We start from the raw sequence: 12,881 nt of genomic DNA, 5'->3' as shown, positions 1-12,881 counted from the left end.
CATGTAGATGTTCCATCCACAGTAATGTTACCTGCTCATGCAGTCAGGCTGAGCTGTGCCAGGCTGCAAGAGCTTTCATTTCTCATTTTACAACAGTGGTTAAGAAACCAGTCCCATCACAACTAAATAATTCGATATATTTGAAATTTTAACCGAACTCCTGGGCTGATATATTATATCTAGGACAGACTGTGAATCTTCTCCCACAAAACCCCTTAGATCTTTAGAGAGGGCGTGGAGAGAAGGGAACCTTCCTGAACTGTTAGGTGGGAATGTAAATTGAGACAGCCACTATGGAGGTTCTTCAAAAAACTCAAATCAGAACTACCGTATGACCCAGCAGTCCCACTACTGGGCATATACCCCGAGAAAATCATAATTTAAAAGGACATGTATACCCCAACATTCACTGCAGCACTATTTACAATAGCCAGGACATGGAAGCAACCTAAATGTTCAATGACAGATGAGTGGATAAAGAAGATTTGGTACACATATACAGTGGAATAGTATTCAGTCATAAAAGGGAAAGAAATTAGATCATTTGTAGAGATGTGGATGAACTTAGGGCTGTCATACAGTTAAGTAAGTCACAAAGAGAAAAAGAAACATCATATACTAATGTATATATGTGGAATCTAGAAAAATAGTACTGATGAGCCTATTAGCAGGGCAGGAATAGAGACACAAATGGACAGAATGGACTTGTGGACACAGGGAAGGCGGGAGGGGGGCAAATCGAGAGAGAAGCACTGACATATATACACCCCATGTGTAAAACAGACAGCTAGTGGGAAGCTGCCGTATATCACAGGGAGCTCAGCTTGGTGCTCTGTGATGACCTGGCTGGGTGGGATGGGGGTGGGTGGGAAGGAGGCTCAAGAGGGAGGGGACATATGTATACTTATAGCTGATTTACTTCATTGGACAGCAGAGACTAACACAAAATTATAAAATAATTTTACTGCAATAAAATAAAAAAATAATATGTCAAGGAAATTATAATAATAACAGCTGCCACCATTTACTGAGCACTGACTAAAGGTCAATCGCTGTGCAAAGCACGTTGTGTGCTTTCTTTCATTTAATCCTTATAACAGCTCTCTAATCAACACTTTACTTATCCCTGTTTTTTAAAGGGTGGAAACAGAGTCTCAGAGTATGTAAGTAACGTGCCCCAAGTCACACAGCTAAAGGGTGGCAGTGGTAGGATTTTATCCCAGGTGCAAGATTTGCACTTTTTAGTAATTATGCCAAATTTCTCTTACTGAAGATATACAGGATCTCAAATCTCCATAAACTGTGATTTGCTTTAGAGCTTGTGTGGGAGTTCAAGTATTAAAAAGAAGCCATCCAACTGTACAGCAGGATAGTTTTGGCCTCCCATGTAATACACCCTTAGTTTTATCGTTGTTTTCCTTGTTTTGTCCTGAGTATTTTTCCTTTTTGATGAAGAATCATCATACCTCTATTTTTAAGGAACATATCCTGTGTATTGAAATGAAACATTAGGCCTTTCATCTATCAATACGACCTAATAGAAACAAACACCTTTAGTGGGAGTGAGTTTGTGCTGATCCATTTCACATCCCGACTGAGAGCGTGGGGGACCTGGGGGCAGGTAGGAAGGTGCCTGAGGGCTTGCTGTCTGAGAACCTGCATAGGAAGAGGTCTCTTGATGTGGATGCTGTGAACCAAAATGATTCTCACTTTCGAACCATATTTGTGATTTTGCCCCACCTGTTTATCACCAGGTAGCATTTTTCAACTTAACATTTGTTTCTATGGGTGAACTTAAATCGACTTACTTTTTTCTTTACTCAGCCTCATAATCAGCAATCCAATATTCATGAAATCATCAGTTTAATAAGCTAGTTACATTTTAAATAACACACCTGAAATAAATGCATTTAATAATTAAAATGAACACATTTATGTGTGTGCCAGGAACTTACGAATCACATTTTGGAAAACACTGCATTGAATCAACAAGCAATAACTTGAGACAGACAATGCCATTAGACTGGGATGGATAAAAGTCTATGTTTTTTTGTGAGGTTGGTGGCCTAATCTCCTCCTTAGAGTTTAAGAAAGTAATGAGTAAATGCACTGATATTTTTAGTCACATTAGCGCTAACAAAGTAGTCATCTATTAGCAAACATCACCCATGCTCTGGCATGTAGTTTGATGCAATAATGGCTGCATATCTGGTTGTGCCTCTTTCTCCTTCAATTATCTCTTATAAATCCTGTTGGGTTCTTTCTAAAATTAGCTTGAGATTGAACTAACATTACATTTTGCTACAATTTCCCTCAGCAACCCAGATGCAGATATTACTTGTGTCTCTGGAGAATGTAGGTCCCCTGGACTCATGAAATACTACCTTTCAACTCAACTGCTCCCAGAGTTATAAGTATTATCACAGTTAGCATCATGTGCTGGGGAACAGGAGCCTGTTTCCCCCCAGAAGAAGGCCCCAAGCTGCAGCTCTGGGGTTCTCCCCAGCCCCCTGACCCATGCATGCCCTGGGCTTTGTGGCCACAATACAGGGTGGGGTGAGCAGAGGTTAGTGTTCAGCTGTTGTCAGATCTCATTTCCCTCCAGAAAGAGCCTCCATACTCCACTGTGCCAGTGAGCATGTTTCTCTTTTCCCAAAATAGGGCAAGAAAATCTGGTGTTAGCTTTCTCAACCTCTACCAGTAAAGCTCTAAAAACAAGCTCAACTGGAAAGGATCTTGGCTGTGTGGGAGGGGAGGTGCTACATCTACATTGGTTACTTTTTTTCTCACCTAAAAATAAAGCTCGCAAGTTAGAACGTGTGAAAATGAAGTGCTTAAACATATATATGAAACCAGGAGCATCCTCCACCTTCAAGAACACCATGAGAACTGAGTGTGCTTAGGGCTGCTGCCTCTGGACCCTTCCTCTCTCCTTCCCCGCCATCCATCCTGGACCTCCAAGCCTGCCCACCATCCCTCACACCCAAGCATCTTCCTTGTGACTAAATAGAGTGCTTCTTTGGGTCTGAATTTATGGGGTTCAGGAGAAAAGCCATGACTCCAATCCTATTTTTAGTAATTGTGATGATAAGGACAACAAGGAAGATAATACGAAAATAAAAAGTAGTTGCCAATATTCATCAAGTGCCATGCACTGTCTCATTTGATCTTCACCTCATCCTTATGATGCTAATATTATTAACAGACCTGTTCTCGAGCAGAGGAAACAGTGACTGAGGTACGTTACTTAATGTTATATGATGGTAGCGGGTGGAGCTGGGATCTGAACCCAGGTTTGTTCGACTCTAGAGCCTGGTTCCTGACCACATGCCATCCTTCTTCACTGATGAATGGCCCCCACAGAGCCGGCCTTTCCCAGCAATGTAATTCTGGCTCTTTTGAAACTCCCCTGGCTTATCTGAGAGGGATTCTGCTTGGAACTGGTGCTTGTTCAATTCGCCCACCACTCTGGGCACTATATTTTTCAGTTTGGACTCAGCATCTGACCTAGGATTTTTGTGTTCTCTGATGTGATTTTTTTTTTTTTTAAGGAAATGTAAGTTGAGACAGAAACACGATAAAGGATTTCTTGAATTGTTAACTGATGGAGGATTTTCTGAGTTCTAAAAACATTTAGGAGGAGTCTAGTCTCCAAAAATTCAACAGTGTGTGGGGATGACAAGAGAGCATTTTACATGCATTCTCTGTAAAGTCAGTCTTTTTCCTACACAGCTCTCAAGGGAGACACATACCTCCGGCATGTGTGGGTGTGCCCTTCATGCTGGGAGGGAAGCAGAAAGGAAGGGAGTAATGCCTGGCTCTCTGTATTATCTTGGAAATGGAATGATGCATGTTGACAGTCAATTTTCTCTTCCTCATCTTTTAGAGCTCTCTATCCAAATTATTTCCCTGTTGTCCCAAAGAACTAAACAGCAAAGGCGAAACAGAGCAATGGATTCATGGCTAATATACAAGGCAGACAGCCAACAGATTGCTATTAAATTAACCCTGGGGCTTGACAGATTTGTTCATCCTGACCCCAACTGCTTATGGCATTCCTTATTAATGCTGAGCCCAGGCAAATTACCTCTGTTAACAAAAGGGGTTAATATGCCTCTCTGCTGGGACTGGGGGCAGTGCTGGGGACGGGAGGGGGCACAGCCAGTTTGGCAGCTGAGCTCTACGCTTGGAAGGCAGGAGGTGGGAAGGTGAGGGCACTGCTGTGCCAGGCAATGGCCTAAGGCATCATTTAAAATAATAATTGAAGACACTAGGAGGTCACCTCTTAAGGGATCAGCTTCAAACAAATAAAAAGCCAAGGCCATAAATTACATCAGCGGTGGGGTAAGGAGATGAAGAGGGTTATGGTAGGATGCTCAAGGGGAGATGGGGACCATTCAAGAATCATTTCCTTGATCCCAAATTTGGAAAAGTTTTCTATAAAAATGTATATAGAAACATTGTAAAGGAGAAAGACTGACAACAACCTTAATACACAGAAACAGGGAAATGATTGAGTAAATTCTGGTTGATATCATTAAATTGTTTATGCAATGAAATGCCAGGTCTGTTAAACAACTTGAAAGAAAAATTCTATCTATAGTGTGACCATAATGTCATTTAAAATGTATACTCTGAAACTGATGGCCTAAAAGGCAAAACTACCAAATGTCATTGATATTTCTACTGGGGTGGGTCTATGAATTTCTTTTCAATTATCAGTGTTTTCATTTCTACATTTTCTTTCAGTGAAGTTGTACTATTTTAAGATTGAAAAAGACAAGATTTTTTTTTAATGCTTATTATACATATGTATCAGAGAAGGCAATGGCACCCCCGCTCCAGTACTCTTGCCTGGAAAATCCCATGGACGGAGGAGCCTTGTAGGCTGCAGTCCATGGGGTCGCTAAGAGTCAGGCACGACTGAGCGACTTCCCTTTCACTTTTCACTTTCATGCATTGGAGAAGGAAATGGCAACCCACTCCAGTGTTCTTGCCTGGAGAATCCCAGGGACAGGGGAGCCTAGTGGGCTGCCGTCTATGGGGTCGCACAGAGTCGGACACGACTGAAGCGACTTAGCAGCATACATATGTATAATTTTAGGTGAGGTAAGTTAGATACAAAATATATATCTGATCAAAATACAGTCTGATCATAGCCATGTAAAAAGAATGAGAGAGACAGAACAGGATGGAAGAAAATATATATTACAGGGGGCTTTGACTTTAAGGCTAGTATTAAATTGTCCTTTAATAATGCTAGCTTGGGTTCACCCATTTGTTCCTTCATGTATTTCATAAATATTCACAAAGAATCTGCCTGGGAGAGATTCCAGGCACAGGAGCTAGAGCTGTGACCACAGCAGATCAAAAAATCCCCTGAACCATGGATCCTATTTTCTAGAAGGGAACATGGTCACTAAACAAGCTAGATAAAGAAATAGAATATATAGTTTATTAGATAGTAATAACTGTTAAATAGACAAAACAGGGAAGGGAGAAAGTATATGTGTGTGAATGGGCAGTGTGTATGTGTGCACACGTGTGTGTGTGTGTTTGTTTGTGTATGACCGTAGATTGAACAGAATAAGACTTTCTAGATAAATTAAGAATTTAAAAAATTTTCCTTATTTTTCTGAGCCCTACTGTGGAATTAACCAGCATTAAAATTGTGATGTAAATTCCTTGTATATACACAAAATTGGGTGGTGAGATTATAGGTCATTTTATAATATCTACAATGAATCCATATTATTAAACCGAGAAAACAAACAGTGAATAAAGTAGTTTCCTTGGCTTAGAACCAGCTATGAGACAGTTGAGAAACCAGGAACTGCATCTCTGGGTAAAACTGAAGACAATATTGTGATAAATACTGCAATTGTAACAAGTGGGGCCAAAAGATTAGAATTCATTTTGTTTCCAACTCTATTTTGCTCCAAGATATGGGAAAGTCATTTTCTCTCTCTCAGGATTTCAATTTCTTTGCCTTTGAATGGGTATCATTCTGTTAACTCTGTTAGTCTGAGAAATTTTGATGATCAAATAAGACAGTGGAGAAAAATTTATTTATTAAATGTTTTTGCAGTGGATTGAATAATCCAAACTTTCAAAGAAAACATGTCTTTTTTTCCAAAGATAACTTTTATATGCATTAGGTTTGTGAGTTTTTGAAGATATTCTCATATGCTTCTGTCTTTATCTCTGCTAATTTTGCTGATATTGAGAAGATTTTTTCCCTCCCCTTTCTAAGCCAACTACTGATAGCAGAGCCAGCAGGAGGCCAGTCTGCCTGTCAGTCAGAGACTGGACTCTAGATTTACCTGGGTAAGACATCCATGTTCAAAAGCAGTCGAGGCTTTTCAGATAGCACTTCAAGTCTGCCAATACTGAAAGTGGAGAATAGCCTTATCATGACCTTGAAAACTGGGCATATTAGAGCTGGATTCTGTTTTAGGGAGCAAGAGTTTATCTGAAATCTTTATTCCAAAGTCTGAATTTAATCTTTGGATAGAAAGCAGTGATTACAAGCCATCCAGATCTTGTCAGCAGAAAGGACTTGCTGCCTGATGGCAACACACTGAAAATCTCCAGAGAGGTCTCCGAGGGATCTTCCTCTCTTAAGAGCTTAAAAAAAGCCAATGTGCAAATACTCATGGAGGGCTTTGCCAATTGCTAGGCTCACTGTGAGAGGGCTGACAAAGAGACACATGGTGCCCCAGGAGGTGCTTTTGGACACGTGTTGAGCTGCAAAAGACATGGGATAAGATGTCCTTTACAACTGTGGGTGGGGGGTACTTGAAAGTCCCATAACCACAGCCTCTTTCCTATTCATGTGACACAGAGCTTGAAATTTCTCCATTAGAAAATACTCAATACTTCCTTCAAAGGCCAATCCATGTGTTACTTTCTGTATGAAATGTTCTAGCCCTTCTTTCATGATCCTTCCTACCTATGTATCCATAGCACCTTGACCATACCTCTAGGAATACACTTAAGATACTGTGATACAGGGCATTTTCCTGGAATATAAGAGTGAGACAGTGACTCAGTGGTAAAGAATCCACCTGCCAATGCAGGAGAGGCATGTTCAATCCCTGGGTTGGGAAGATCCCCTGGAGAACAAAGTGGCAACCCACTCCAGTGTTCTTGCCGGGGAAATCCCATGGACAGAGGAGCCTGGCAGGCTACACCCATGGGGTTGCAAAGAGTTGGACATGACTTAGCAACTAAACAACAAACAACAGGCCTAGATTTTAATCTCAAATCCTGTGGCCAGTTACTACCTAACCTTCATTTTAAATGCCTTTGAACTTGGGAATTTATCAACAAAGAAAGGAAGAAAACTATAGGAGATGATGTAATCCACCTGCTACTTCATAGAGGCACCCCCCTCCCTCGCCCCCCAAAAAACTGTCAGTCTCATCCTCCCTAGTATGGTTACGAGTCTGTCTCCCTCTGTCCACATGCTCACTTTGGAAGCTCTGCGAAATGTTAACTTGGTGAAGCACATCTCTAAAATGTTTCTGGTTGTGGCGGGGTAACAGGGTTCATTCTCTCAGGCGAACTGAGGGACGAAAGAGAGAAAGCAGCCACTCTGCACACACATACAGGTTCTCCCGTGTTCAGTCCAACAGTGATCTACATGCTGTTATAATGGACTCTGCAGACCTGGTTAAAGGCCCCAGTCAGTTAGCTTTAATCGAATCATCAGGGAGGTTATCCTGGGTGGGCCTGAACTAGTTTGTTGGAAGGCAGTTAAAGCAAGGTTTAGGTCTTCCTTGAGGAAGAGACCCCAACAGATGCTGAGACCACAGCTTCTCTCCCTTCCCTCTCACTCTTCCATCTTGACGGCCGTATGTGAACGTGGCCGGTGGTGTTCCTGCCTTTGTGTTCCAGCTTCTTGCGGTCTTTCTGCGCCTGACTGCTGGCCTTAAAGACTCTGGGTTTGTCAGGCTAATTCACTGTAATATGCCAATCTGTCTCTCTCTCTCCATACCTGCATATACCCTCTCCTACTGGTTTTGCTTCTCTGGTTGAATTCACCCTCCCTGTAGATGACAGGACTATGATATCAGGGATGGAGTTTTTATTCATCTTGGCATCTCCAGTGCACACCGAAGGTGCTCAGGAAATGTTGATGAGTTCTCATTAGCTATCTGCAGGGAACTCTACTCAACACTCTGTAATTACCTATATGTGAATGGAATCTAAAAAGAGTAGATATATGTATATGTGCAACTGATTCGCTTTGGTGTACAGCAGAAACTAACACAACATTGTAAATCAACTATATTCCAATAAAATAAAAATCTTTACATTTTTCTGGGTTTTAATTTATTCTTGTGACTTAGCCGTCATCTTTAGGCAAGGTTTTTTTTTTTTTTTTTTTTTTTATGATGCAGAAAACTCACAGTAGGTCAATAGGCCAAGACACCAGGCCTGGATGTATGCATCCTCAGTCGCTCAGTTGTGTTCAACTCTTTGCAACTCCATGGACTGTAGCCCGCCAGGCTCCTCTGCCTATGGGATCCTCAGGCAAGAATGCTGGAGTGGGTTTCCATTTCCTCCTCCAGGGGATTTTCCCAGCCCAGGGGTCGAACCCAATTTCTTATGTCTCCTGCACTGGCAGACAGATTCTTTACCACTGCGCCACCTGGGTGTAGGTCATTTAACCCGTGCTTTCCTTAGGAGAGAATGGGATCCAAGGAACAAGAGTGGGATCCAGGGCAAGAAGAATAGGGAACTTGAAATATGCCCCCGACAATAAAAGCTACTGTTTATAGTCTTCACTTTGTGCCAGGCACTCAGCGAAGTACTCTAATGACTACCTCATTTAAACCTCACAATAACCTTCTATTATCCCCATTAACTGATGAGGCAATTGAAGGCCAGAGAAATGTTAAAACACTTGTCAAGGTCACAGCTTTTAGGAGAGGAAGCTGGATTCAAATCCAGTGACTCTGACTCCAGAGTCTGCCTTCCCAAATACTAAGTGACATAACTCCAAGGAAGTTCAAGGAGCCCCAGAAGAAGTCTGCAGAGTTGCTTTCTCATCCTTTCTCCTGATAACATGAGGCTCAAAGGGCAGAGAAATCCCCAGTCCCCCAAAGCCTTAGATCTGGTTTCAGATGCAGAGGGACAGCAGCCACACAAGCAAGGCACCAGGCCTGGGAAAATCCACCAAGGTGGCATTTAATATGGCAAGGAAGGGGTTGCTCTGGTACACACATGCCAATGTGCTGGACGTGCCATCGGAAGGCATGCTCTGCTTTTACACAAAATGTCAGACTAAGATTGATATGTGCAGTTGTGGATAGGACTAAGGAGCTGACCCTGGGCTCCTACCTAGTCCATTATGCAACTTGTTAAATAAATCCTTATCAAGTGAAAGTAAAGATACAGTCCTTAGCAACTATATACTGAGCACCTAGTTGGTGCTAGGCACTGCATTAAGCCATGGGATAAAGCCGCAACAGCAGAGAAATTTGGGAAGCCCCATAGCTTCCTTCAAAGCCTGCCCAGAAAAATTCTACTGGGTTAAAAGGAAGGCTGCTGTCCATGGTACTAAAGTGACAGAAACTAGAAGCCAAAAGTTATGGTTATGATCAGGGAGTCAAAATCCAAAAGGACCTCTGCTCAGTTGACAAGGGAGGCTGATGAAGAGGGGTGATAAAGACCAATTCAGAGATGAAGCACCCTGGAATCCAGTTGGTTTCTCCCAGAGAAATCCTCTGTCTCATGTCTGGAGACTGGGGTTACACAAGGTATGTCCTTTGCTCATGTTTGTAAGCCTTGCTTACAAATTTACTTCACTCTCTGGACCTCCTTGAGTTCCACCAACACATCATGCTCCCTCCTACCACAGGACCTTTGTACATGATGGACTGATCTTTACCAAGTTAGCTCATGCTCATCTTCTTACAAATCTCAACTCAACAATCAGTTCCTCAGCAAAGCCTTCTTTTATTCCCTAGTCTACATCAGGTTTTAAAAAATGCATTCACCAAACCATATTTCCTTTTTTTGCAGGGTTTACTTCAGTTTGTAATTATATATTCATTAGTGTGATTATTTGATTAATGTCATTCTAAAGGCAGAAAATTTGTTTCTTTTTATTCTTGTATCCCCGTGGCTTAATGCAGTGCCTAGCACAAACTAGGTCTCAGTATATAGTTGTGGAGGGCTGTATCATTACTTTTACTTGATATGGATTTATTTAATAGGTTCCAAAATGGACTAGGTAGAAGCCCAGAGTCAACTCCTTCTTAGAACTGAGAACAGAGTTCAAAGGATCCTAGGTATATCATACTTTTCATAATTAAGAAATATCCTTCCTTTATTGAAAAGTCAGGGCTGCCTTTTGCCCTAGAAAACCACTAATCTAGAAATGAGTTGTTATTGTCCTGATGTAGTTAACCCATTAAGGCCAAAGTCTGGCCATGTTATGCTAGAACCTGTTACACAAAACAGGGACAGGCTGACTATGGCTGGAAGGAAGAGGATACAAGACCAGGTGCCATAAGGCTAGGAATCTCTTCCTCTGATATGGTGCTAGACACAAGGCCTGGACCTCAGAGACCTTGCAGATATCTGGTAACTAGGATATAATGAGCAACATCTTGCAAAGAACACCAAACAGCAGAACTGAAGGGGGTGTCTAGAACTGAGAAGACCCGGATAATAAATTCAACAGAATAGAATCTACCCTTCTAACACTCAACTTTTCTAGCTTCCTTTTACTTTCAACAATAATTATGACTGTAGACTTCCCTGGTGGTCCTGTGGTTAAGAACTCCACCTGCCAAAACAGGGGACACGGGTTCGATCCTTGGTCCGGGAAGATTCCGCATGCCATAAGGCAACTAAGCCCCTGCCCCATGACTCCTGAGTCAGTGCTCAAAAGTCCATGAGCCACAACTAACTGCAGCCCATGTGCCTGGAGCCGACGCTGTGCAACAGGAGAAGCCGCCGCAATGGGAAACCCATGTGGCACAACTGGAGAATCCCCACTCTCCACAACCAGAGAATGCCCGAGCGCAGCAACAAAGACCCAGTGCAGCAAGAGATAAATATGACTAAATAATCATTACGATAATTAGCACTGTGTGGTCCCTGTTAACTGATCATTTACTTAGCAAGGTACTGCCCTAAGGGTATATGTACACATATATACGCATATATATGAGTATATGTGCATGTTTATAAACACCTTTTACAAAATTCAAACAATCCTCTTTGACAGAGCTCTTCTCTACAGATCGTGATGTAGGGACTTGGCTAAGTTAAGAGCCATGTTAAAGCTTACACAGCCAGCAAGTAGTAGAGCTGGGTGAGAACTTTAGGCTTATTGGACTCCAAAGACTGTGTTCTCAAGCACAATGCCAATGTCACACCAAATGCTAGTCACTGGAAGCTATGACTTTAGAAAACCATATTGCAACACTACTTGCCTTAATGGCTACTAGTACTTTTCTTTACATACACGCACTGTATAATTTAAATGGATTTTTCAGTATCTGCGATATCATAGGATATGACAGTTGTATTTTATAATATTCATTGTTATAAATATGTAATTATGAAGACAAACAACATCCACATAGTATTTAGAAGTAGCTTGCCTCCCATGTCAGGGTTACTCATACCATACTTTGGGAATCCCACACGTTTCTATCCAGAACCATGTCTCTTCTGCCTCTTTCAGTGGAGGAGAAGCACCATGGAAATGACACTAAACAACATCTGATTTAAGAAGACCTGTCTGGTGGTTGGTGCTTTTCCAAGGCTGCTTTGAAAGACGGCTGCTTCCTGCCCCAGAGGCGGCTGCACTTCAGAGACAGCAAGCTAAAGGGTCCAAGTCGGTACAGTCTGCTCAGTGCTCAGGGCGGTTTGGATGAAAATGACTATATAGATATCAGTTATCATCATTCTCATGATGACAATGATTATTTTACATATGGCTGTTTTAAGGGTGAATGGCATGGGCTCATTTGTATGCCAGCATCTGGCAGGCTGTCACACATCTGCAGAATATAACCTCAACTGTGCTATTAATGCTTCCCCTTTGCGTTCTCCCCAAGGCATCTGTCTCCTAAAGTGCCTAAAGAAACTTCACTCCCTCCTGAAGCCCTAGAGGCAAAATTCAGAAAACATGTCACCTAGACTGGGGCAGCAGAAGCTCAGAGTGACAGCAGCTGAGCCTGAACAGATTTCTGGCTCTTGGAATAGACGTCAAGGCAGACAGGGAACCACCACCCACACTCGTTCTGTTAGCAGCTGCACTTCCAGGCAAAATCTGTGGGCAGATTCTCCTAGGCTCAGACAATATGTCCCATCTGCTCTGTGATCAACAAAAGATGTCAGTCATGGTCTTAGTGGTCAGCTCTCAGTCTCCATAATCCCCACCACTGGCTTAGAGCTGCCTTCCCTGAAAAGCCTTGGGAGACCCTTCTGTGGTGGAGACCTGGTGACTGAGCATCTAAACCAGGTCTTTTTATTTATGTGCAACAGCTATACCACATTTCCCAGCCAGCCTCACAGTTAGAGGTGCTCATGCGATTGAGTTCTAGCTAATGGAATGCATGCAATTTAGAACCTGGCTCATAGGAGTCTCCTTGTGTGGTCCGACACCATCTTCCTCTTCTGCTGTACAGATGCAGATGAGGCTTGGTGACACTGGGAACCACAAGATGGGAAGAACCTGAATCTCTGAATCACTGATTGGAGGAGGCTGCTTGCTGATGGAGATCAGCAATATTGGACTTTACAAGAGAAATAATCTTTCATATGCTTGAGCCATTATGGACTCTATTTCATATCAGAACATTCAGAGCTTTACTATAACTAATATACTCTTATGGTGAAATTGCCAGATTCTA

The 12,881-nt window shown here is 42.3% G+C and overlaps 1 protein-coding gene across 5 annotated transcripts in view; it reads right to left on the bottom strand.

The window, feature by feature from the left end:
* PPP2R2B (protein phosphatase 2 regulatory subunit Bbeta) overlaps positions 1–12,881 on the bottom strand; it is a 478,426-nt gene that overhangs the window by 60,623 nt on the left and 404,922 nt on the right. The window lies entirely within an intron of this gene.

This window comes from Capra hircus, chromosome 7, assembly GCF_001704415.2.
Source record: "Capra hircus breed San Clemente chromosome 7, ASM170441v1, whole genome shotgun sequence".
Classification (NCBI taxonomy): Eukaryota; Metazoa; Chordata; class Mammalia; order Artiodactyla; family Bovidae; genus Capra; species Capra hircus.
The sequence above is the reverse complement of the archived record's forward strand: the minus strand, read 5'-3'. Positions and strand labels throughout refer to the sequence as shown.